Below are 7,633 nucleotides of genomic sequence, written 5' to 3'. Positions count from 1 at the left end.
CTTGGATCTTCAATACAAAGTTCTCCATGATCTTCATGGAGATCTATCTGATGTAATCTTCTTTTGCGGTGTGTTTGTCGAGATCGATGAATTGTGGATTTATGATCAGATTATCTATGAATCTTATTTGAGTTTCTTCTGATCTCTCTTATGCATGATTTCATATCCTTGTAATTCTCTTCGAGTTGTGGGTTTTGTTTGGCCAACTAGATCTATGATTCTTGCAATGGGAGAAGTGCTTGGTTTTGGGTTCATACCATGCGGTGACCTCACCCAGTGACAGAAGGGGTAGCGAGGCACACATCGTGTTGTTGCCATCAAGGGTAAAAAGATGGGGTTTTCGTCATTGGTTTGAGATTATCCCTCTACATCATGTCATCTTGCTTAAGGCATTACTCTCTTCGTCATGAACTCAATACACTAGATGCATGATGGATAGCGGTTGATGTGTGGAGTAACAGTAGTAGATGCAGAAAGTAACAGTCTACTTGTCTCGGACGTGATGCCGATATGTATGATCATTGCCTTAGATATCGACATGACTTTGCGCGGTTCTATCAATTGCTCGACGGTAATTTGTTCACCCACCGTGATATTTGCTATTTTGAGAGAAGCCTCTAGTGAACACTATGGCCCCGGGGTCTACTCCACACCATATTTTCAGCCTTACACTTTTTACTTTGTTGCACTTTCCGCCTTCAGATCTCACTTTGCAAACCCAATCTTGAAGGGATTGACAACCCCTTTGAAGCGTTGGGTGCAAGCTCATTTGTGTTTGCGCAGGTACTCTGGACTTGACGAGACCCTCCTACTGGATCGATACCTTTGTTCTCAAACTGAGGGAAATACTTACTGCTCCTTTGCTGCATCACCCTTTCCTCTTCAAGGGAAAAACCAACGCAAGCAAGTCTCCGTCAACGTGTCAATTTCTGGCGTTGTTGTTTGGAAGTAGCAAGAAGAATTTCTGGCGCCGTTGCCGGGGACGAAGATTAAGTCAGGAACTCATCCAAGTAGGTGTCGCAAACTCATCTCTTGCATTTACTTTGTTTGCCAGTTGCCTCTTGTTTTCCTCTCCCCCACTTCACCAATTTTCCTTTTTCGTTTGCCTTTTTTTCGTTTGCCTTTTCGTTCGCCCTTTTTCTCGCTTGCTCTTTGTTCGCTTGTGTGCTTGCTTGCTTGTCGAAGTCACCATGAATGAAAACACCAAACTTTGTGACTTCTCGAATACTAATAATAATGATTTTATTAGTACTCCGATTGCTCCCGCCACTAGTGCGGAGTCATACGAAATCAACGCTGCCTTGCTGAATCTTGTTATGAAAGAGCAATTCTGTGGCCTTCCTAGTGAAGATGTCGCATCCCATCTTAATACTTTCATTGAACTTTGTGATATGCAAAAGAAGAAAGATGTGGATAATGATGTTGTTAAATTGAAGCTTTTTCCTTTCTTGTTGCGAGATCGCGCAAAAACTTGGTTTTCTTCTTTGCCCAAAAATAGTATCGCTTCTTGGGATAAGTGCAAAGATGCTTACATATCCAAGTATTTTCCGTCGGCTAAGATCATCTCTCTCCGTAACAATATCATGAATTTCAAGCAACTTGATCATGAACACGTTGCACAATCTTGGGAGAGGATGAAGTTAATGATTAGAAATTGTCTCGCTCATGGCTTGAGTTTGTGGATGATTATACAAATCTTTTACGATGGTTTGAATTTTGCTTCTCGCAATATCTTGGACTCCGCCTCAGGTGGAACGTTCATGCAAATCACGTTAGGAGAATCTACAAAACTACTAGACAATATCATGACCAACTACTCTCAGTGGCACACTGAAAGGTCACCTGGTAGCAAAAAGGTACACGTTGTAGAAGAAATTAACTCGCTTAGTGCTAAGATGGATGAGTTGATGAATTTGGTTGCTAGTAGAAATGCTCCTTTAGATCCTAATGACATGCCACTATCTTCCTTGATTGAGAGTAGGAACGCTAGTTTGGACGTTAATTTTGTTGGTAGGAACAATTTTGGCAACAACAATGCTTTTAGAGGAAACTATGTTCCTAGGCCTTTTCCTAGTAACTCCTCTAATAATTTTGGCAACTCCTACAACAATACTCATGGAAATTAAAATAGATTACCCTCTGATCTAGAGAGTAATATCAAAGAGTTCATCAACTCTCAAAATATTTTCAATGCGTCCATAGAGGAAAAGCTACTCAAAATTGACGATTTGGCTAAGAGCGTCGATAGAATGTCTAGTGATGTTGATGCTTTGAAAGTTAGATGTGCTCCTCCCAAGATCAACATGGATGAAACTTTGAAAGCTATGCGTGTTTCCATGATTGAGAGACAAGAAAGAACCGCCCAAATTCGTGCTAGACATTAATGGCTTAAAAAGGCGTGTTCTCGTGATAAGAATCACGAAGATCCTAAAGTGCTTGGTGTGACTCCCATTGAATCTTTGTTTTCTTGTGTCAAACCTAATGATTATGGGGCTGGATATGAATCCACTTTGGTTGAAAAGTGCCCCAATGATTCGGAGTCCATCTATCTTGATGCTAAAAGCATTGAAAGTGGAGTAGAAGATAATTAAAACTTCGAGTAGTAATGAAATTACTACTATGGATTTCAAGGAATTCAATTATGATAGTTTCTCCTTGATTGAATGCATTTCCTTGATGCAATCCATGTTAAACTCTCCACACGCTTATAGCCAAAACAAGGCCTTTACCGATCATATCGTCGAAGCTATGATAAAATCTCTTGAAGAGAAACTTGAATTGGAAGTCTCTATCCCTATAAAGCTTCATGATGAGTGGAACCTACTATCAAAATCAAAATAAAAAACTATGAGTGCAATGCTTTGTGTGATTTGGGTGCTAGTGTTTCCGTGATTCCAAAATCTTTATGTGATGTTCTGGGTTTTAATGAGATTGAAGAGTGTTCTCTTAATTTGCATCTTGCTGATTCTACTGTCAAGAAACCCATGGGAAGGATCAATGATGTTCTTATTATTGCAAATAGGAACTATGTACCCATGGATTTCATTGTGCTTGACATTGATTGCAATCCTACATGCCCTATTATTCTTGGTAGACCTTTCCTAAGGACTATCGGTGCTATCATCGATATGAAGGAAGGGAATATTAGATTTCAATTTCCTTTAAGGAAGGGCATGGAACACTTTCCTAGAAATAAAATAAGATTGCCTTATGAATCCATGATGAGGGCCACTTATGGTTTGAGCACCAAAGACGACGATACGTGATTCTATCGCTTTTATGCCTAGCTAAGGGCGTTAAACAATATCGCTTGTTGGGAGGCAACCCAATGAATTTATCTTTTTCTTTCTATTTTGTTGTGTCTACACCATCATAATTCTGTTGTGGTTGTTTTTTTGTGTTTGAGCCAAGCAAAACCTTTATGACTAGTCTTGGTAATGGTTGTTTGATCCTGCTGGGAAAAGACAGAAACTTTTCTCTCACGAGATGATTTTTAATTTTTATTCAGAAATAGCTTTTGAGTTGATTCTTTTTACTGCTGGTTTATATGCCTTTTTCCCAGGCAGTCGTAATGTTTCAGATTTGTTGAGGTACCGGAAGTATACGAAGTATACAGATTGCTACAGACTGGTCTGTTTTTGACAGATTCTGTTTTTGTTGAGTTGGTTGCTTGTTTTGATGAAACTATGGTTAGTATCAGGGGGTACTAGCCATGGAAAAGTGAGAATACAGTATCCCAACACCAATATATATAGAATTCAAGTTTTCTACAGTACCAAAAGAGTGGTAGTTTGCTTTCTTGTGCCAATGTTATCACGAGTTTCTGTTTAAGTTTTGTGTTGTGAAGTTTTCAAGTTTTGGGTGATGTTCTCATGGACAAAGAGATAAGGAGTGGAAAGAGCTCAAGCTTGGGGATGCCCAAGGCATCCCAAGCCAAATTCAAGGACACCAAAAAGCCTAAGCTTGGGGATGCCCCGGGAAGGCATCCCCTCTTTCGATTTCAATCCATCGGTAACATTACTTGGAGCTATATTTTTATTCACCACATGATATGTGTTTTTCTTGGAGCGTCTTGTATCGTAGGAGTCTTCTCTTTTTGTTGTGTCACAGTCATCCTTGATGCACACCTTTTTGAGAGAGAGATACATGCACTCATCGTGATTTTGCTAGAATGCTCATAGTGCTTCACTTATATCTTTTGAGCTAGATACTTTTGCTCTATGTGCTTCACTTATATCTTTTAGAGCACGGCGGTGCGTGACTTGATAGTTGGCTTATGCTATGAAAGTAGTACCAAATGTGATAGGTACCCAAATAGGATGCGAAAACCTCCATCTTCATGTGCATTGAGTAGAAAGATAAGTCTTGATTCCTCACAATTAGTTTTGAGACGTGGATTTGGTAATATTAAGAGCTATGTTAGTAGCGTGTTGTGAATATAGAAATACTTGTGTTGAAGTTAGTGATTCCCATAGCATGCACGTATGGTGAACCGCTATGTTAGGAAGTCGGAGCATAATTGATCTATTTATTGTCATCCTTTGTGTTGAGGTCGGGAGCGCGGGATGGTTAACACCTACCAACCCTTCCCCTCGGAGTATGTGTTTAGCACTTTGTTTCGATTACTAATAAAAACTTTCGCAACAAGTATGTGAGTTCTTCATGACTAATGTGAGTTCATGGTATAGATGCCCTTTCACCTTCCACCATTGCTAGCCTCTCTAGTGCCGCGCAATTCTCGCCGATACACAAACCCACCATATGCCTTCCTCAAAACAGCCACCACACCTACCCACTATGGCATTTTCATAGCCATTCCGAGATATATTGCCATGCAACTCCCACCGTTCCGTCTCATGACTTGTGCCGTCACTCTCATATTGCCATTGCATGATCTTAAGATAGCTAGCGAGATGTTCCAACGTCATATGCCATGCTAGATCGTTGCACATCCCGGTACACTGCCGAAGGCATTTCCTATAGAGTCATCATTGTTCTAAGCTTTGAGCTGTGAGTAAATAAAAGTGTGATGGTCATCATTATTAGAGCATTGTCCCATGTGAGGAAAAAAAAGAGGCCAAACAGCCCAAATAAAAAAAGGAGAAAAGAGAAAAAAAAAGAGGCCCAAGTGCCCAAATAAAAAAAAGAGAAAGAGAGAAAGAGAGAGAAGGGACAATGCTACTATCTTTTTCCACACTTGTGCTTCATAATAGCACCATTTTCTTCATGATTGAGAGCTTCTTGCTTTGTCACTACCATATGCTAGTGGTAATCTTCATTATATAACTTGGCTTGTATATTCCAATGATGGGCTTCCTCAAAATTGCGCTAGGTCTTCATGAGCAAGCAAGTTGGATGCACACCCACTAGTTCTCCTTTTGAGCTTTCACATACTTATAGCTCTAGTGCATCTCTTGTATGGCAATCCCTACTCATTCACATTGATATCTATTAATGGACATCTCCATAGCCCTTTGATACGCCGAGTCAATGTGACTATCTCCTCTTTTTTGTCTCACAACCACCACCACACTCTATTCCACTTATAGTGTTATATCCATGGCTCACGCTCACGTATTGCGTGATAGTTATAAATGTTTGAGAAAGTAACAGTGCGAAAACAATTACTTGGCCAATACCGGGGTTGTGCATGATTTACATTAGTTGTGTGAGGATGATGGAGCATAGCCAGACTATATGATTTTGTAGGGATAACTTTCCTTGGCCTTGTTATTTTGAAAGTTCATGATTACCTTGCTAGTTTGCTTGAAGTATTATTGTTTTCGTGTCAATAGCAAACTATTGTTTCAAATCTTACGGATCTGAACATTCATGTCACGTGAAAGAAGTTGCAAAGGACAACTATGCTAGGTAGCATTCCACATCAAAAATTCATTCTTTATCACTTCCCTACTCGAGGACGAGCAGGAGTTAAGCTTGGGGATGCTTGATACGTCTCCAATGTATCAATAATTTTTTCTGGTTTCATGCTATTATTTTTTCAAACTTTGGATGTTTTGCATGCCTTTTATATATTTTTTGGGACTAAAGTATTAACTCAGTGCCAAGTGCCAGTTCCTCTTTTTTCCATGTTTTTGACCCCTTTCACAGGAGGATTTTGAACAGAGTCCAAACGGAATGAAACTGCCAAAAAGATTTTTTCCGGAACACAAAAAGATTGGAGAGCCGGAGAATCAGGGGAGGGGGCCACCAGGGACCCCACAAGCCCTCATGGCGCGGCCAGGGGGGCCTGCGACCCCTGCCTTGTGGGCTCCCTGAGGCCCCTTTGCCCTAGGTTTTGCGCCTATATATCCCCAAAAATTCCACCAAAAATCAGGAGATCATCGAAAGAACTTTTTTGCCGCCGCAAGCTTGTGTCTCCGCAAGATCCCATCTCGGGCACGTTCTGGTGCCCTGCCAGAGGGGGATTCGGATATGGAGGGCTTCTTCATCAACACCATGACCTCTCCGATGATGCGTGAGTAGTTCACCATAGACCTACGGGTCCATAGCTAGTAACTATATGGCTTCTTCTCTCTGTTGGATCTTCAATACAAAGTTCTCCATGATCTTCATGGAGATCTATCCGATGTAATCTTCTTTTGTGGTGTGTTTGTCGAGATCCGATGAATTGTGGATTTATGATCAGATTATCTATGAATCTTATTTGAGTTTCTTCTGATTTCTCTTATGCATGATTTCATATCCTTGTAATTCTCTTCGAGTTGTGGGTTTTGTTTGGCCAACTAGATCTATGATTCTTGCAATGGGAGAAGTGCTTGGTTTTGGGTTCATACCGTGCGGTGACCTCACCCAATGAAAGAAGGGGTAGCGAGGCACGCATCGTGTTGTTGCCATCAAGGGTAAAAAGATGGGGTTCTCATCATTGGTTTGAGATTATCCCTCTACATCATGTCATCTTGCTTAAGGCGTTACTCTGTTCGTCATGAACTCAATACACTAGATGCATGCTGGATAGCAGTCGATGTGTGGAGTAATAGTAGTAGATGCATAAAGTATCGGTCTACTTGTCTCGGGCGTGATGCCTATATGTATGATCATTGCCTTAGATATCGTCATGACTTTGTGCGGTTCTATCAATTTCTAGACAGTAATTTGTTCACCCACCATGATATTTGCTATTTTGAGAGAAGCCTCTAGTGAACACTATGGCCCCCGGGTCTACTCCACACCATATTTTCAGCCTTACACTTTTTACTTTGTTGTACTTTCTTCCTTCAGATCTCACTTTGCAAACAATCTTGAAGGGATTGACAACCCCTTTGAAGTGTTGGGTGCAAGCTCGTTTGTGTTTGCGCAGGTACTCTGGACTTGACGAGATCCTCCTACTAGATCGATACCTTGGTTCTCAAACTGAAGGAAATACTTACTGCTCCTTTGCTGCATCACCCTTTCCTCTTCAAGGGAAAAACAAACGCAAGCAAGTCTCCGTCAACGTGTCAATTTCTCGCGCTGTTGTTTGAGAAGTAGCAGTGCACGAGCACAACCATAGGAGGAGGCGTTGGCGCTTACACGTACACGAGCTCGCTTGGGTCCGCGGGTACCTTGCTAACGCCCGCAGATTCTAGTTGCATGATGATGATCGGCGACCTGCCCGTCAATGCCACAGGGA

The sequence above is a fragment of the Hordeum vulgare genome, chromosome 4H (genome assembly GCF_904849725.1).
Source record: "Hordeum vulgare subsp. vulgare chromosome 4H, MorexV3_pseudomolecules_assembly, whole genome shotgun sequence".
Classification (NCBI taxonomy): domain Eukaryota; kingdom Viridiplantae; phylum Streptophyta; class Magnoliopsida; order Poales; family Poaceae; genus Hordeum; species Hordeum vulgare.
Note: the sequence above shows the minus strand (reverse complement) of the source record.